We start from the raw sequence: 2,691 nt of genomic DNA, 5'->3' as shown, positions 1-2,691 counted from the left end.
CCTGAGTAGCTGGCATTACAGGCAAGCACCACCATGCCCAGCTAATTGGTGTATTTTTAGTAGAAATGGGGTTTCACCATTTTGGCCAGGCTGCTCTCGAACTCCTGACCTCAGGTGATCCACCTGCCTTCGCCTCCCAAAGTGCTGGGATTACAGGTGAGAGCAACTGTGCTGGACCCTAAAACAGATTCTTACTTGATTGATTTCCGAGTTCCAAGGGGAAATACAAAAGTCGAACTTGAGAGAAAGTAAAAGTGGAGTAAGGCTTCAGAAGGCTGTGATTGGTGTTGGAGAAACATTGCTAGGACATAAAGCTGGGATAATAAAATCTGAGAAATCCCACAGTGTTTATCTACAGGTGGAAATCATATCCCACATGTGGGCGGAGTCAGGGATCCCTGTGTTGTAAAATCAGGGAGGGAATTGAATATCTGGACTTGTGTCAATTAACATACAAAACTCAGTGCTTTTGATGTTCTCATTCACAAGCTATCTGTGTTCCTTCTTTGTCAGCCACCGTAGTCATAGGCTTCCTAATTTTGACCATGGGAAAAGAGGAGAGGCCTCTGCGTGTTTGTGTCTGTTGGTTAGGCTGTGGTGCAGGTGGTGTCACACTTCAGTGAAGGTCTGGCTTTTCATCACAGGTTGATCTGAAAATTGTGTACAAGGCTGGTGTCTCACGTGTTCTTTCTCCAACCTCAGCTTTTCTTAGTGCCTGAAGTGTCTGCAAGTGGAAATCCAGAAGAAGACAGAGAGAAACTGAGTTCTTGACAATGTATTTACTAGTGAGTAGCGGATGCCTCTTTCTACTGAAATTAGACCCATATTGCTGGCAAATGGGCAGTTTTCTCCAGTTTGCATGGGTGTTTCATTTTTATTCTTTTTGTTTGTTTGTTTTTATGATGCAAAACCCACCCAGCCTTGGTGTTCCAAGTGCAATCAGAAGACTTTCATGTATCCGGCCTCCAATTAAGTTTTCTGAGGACTCTAGGTTGGGTATCATGTGTCAAAGATTCCTAAATTATCAAAATAATTTCTAATATTACACTGCTTTATTCCAGCCCCTATTCAGGCTATTTACAAAAAAAAAGACATGAGAGGTCTCATTTATGTATTTCTTTTTCTTCTATCCATCCTATCACCTCACAGGGAAATAATTGAGCCATTAACTGTACTGTTGGCTGAAATAGACTTAGGATTGTGATGAATGCAGGCAATAGAGATGCATGAAGAGCAGAAGATCACAGCCCAATAATGAGGCTGATGTTCTAGCAGCTGAGTTCAATAGGGCCGTGTGATAGGCCTTGGGCAAGAGCTGCACAGGGTTGAGGGAAAAGGAGGGTTTGATAAAATATATTTGTGCTTTTAAAAACTTTGCAAAAGGACAACTAAAGAAGTCATTATTATTCTTATCCCCATTCGTTTTACCTTTTGATAATTAACCTTTTTGCCTTCTGGTAACTGAAAGTAACATATAAGAAATACAATTACTTAATTATGGTTGCACACTCAGGAGAAGGAATATAGTAGATCGAGTACAATTTAGGGTTCTGTGGAAATGCTTTATAAGGGCTGGTTAGAAAAAATAAAACAGTAAAGAGGCCTTTTTAGCCTTGAGCAAGCAAAGTGACAAGGTAAAGTTAAAAGAGAGACAGTGATAACTGATGTTTGGATTGCCCAGAGAAAGTTGAGAACAGGAGGCTTCATATCACAGGAATCATCAGACTAAGACTTCCTCAGTATAGCAGCCTCAGCGGTCTCGTCTTGTGCTGCTGGACTCTCTTTAAGCCTTGCCCTGAACACCTGAATTACATAACATTAGAGTGACTATATATATGAATTGAATCCTATATTCTGCGTAAAACTTCTTCAGTTTTGAAGAATGCTGGAGCCTGGTTCATTACTTTCTAACTTTTTAATGAATAAGGGACCAATGACCTGTATTTAATAAATATTTGCTAGATAGGAAACATATTTTCTATTACTTCTTTAGATTATTCAAAGCACATAATAGGTCTTTTAACCATTTGATTGGTGAGAAACCTGTGGCTCATCCAGAGAAATAATTTTTTTAATCACGGTCATGTTTAAAAAGTAGTAAATCATGGTTATTGGCCTTGTGACAAATCTGTAATTTACTTGAAATTCATAGTAAATTTGTTTTATTTATGAAAGTTCAAGTGAAAATTTTATCATCAGTTATGTACAGGTGATTAACGCATTACTGAAAACTATCTGGGCTATATTATGCCACACCCCATGCGATATTTCTTTATAGTAAAGTTTAATGGATTAAGAGTGGGTATGTCTCTGTGAGTGAATCTGAAAGGCAGATACCAGCTTAGTATTGAGAATGAACTGGCTGGAACCTAAAACACTGAGTGTTCTGCATACGCAGGTCCTACCTATGTCATCTCAGCCTTCCTCCTGTGGACATTAAAAGGGATTCTCTGTCTAAACTAAAACATCTGTGATATTTTAGAAGAAAGTGACTTTTGAAGATGTAGCTACTGACTTCACCCAGGAAGAGTGGGCCATGATGGACACATCCAAGAGAAAGCTGTACAGAGATGTAATGCTGGAAAACGTCAGTCACCTGGTGTCCCTTGGTGAGTCCCTCAACATTCACATACGTATGTAGACACACATTGACTCATTCATTCAATAAGTGTTGGAACAGCTTCCCCATAT

At 39.5% G+C, this 2,691-nt stretch overlaps 1 long non-coding RNA gene across 1 annotated transcript in view; it reads left to right on the top strand.

Annotated features, from left to right (window-relative positions):
- LOC113219567 overlaps positions 1-2,601 on the top strand; it is a 4,329-nt gene extending 1,728 nt beyond the window's left edge. The window contains exons 2-3 of the long non-coding RNA XR_003307494.1: positions 703-785; positions 2,483-2,601. This is a non-coding gene — a long non-coding RNA (uncharacterized LOC113219567). The remainder of the gene's footprint in view (positions 1-702; positions 786-2,482) is intronic.
- Positions 2,602-2,691: the final 90 nt, after the last annotated feature.

The sequence above is a fragment of the Piliocolobus tephrosceles genome, unplaced genomic scaffold, assembly GCF_002776525.5.
Source record: "Piliocolobus tephrosceles isolate RC106 unplaced genomic scaffold, ASM277652v3 unscaffolded_10731, whole genome shotgun sequence".
NCBI lineage: Eukaryota > Metazoa > Chordata > Mammalia > Primates > Cercopithecidae > Piliocolobus > Piliocolobus tephrosceles.
The sequence above is the reverse complement of the archived record's forward strand: the minus strand, read 5'-3'. Positions and strand labels throughout refer to the sequence as shown.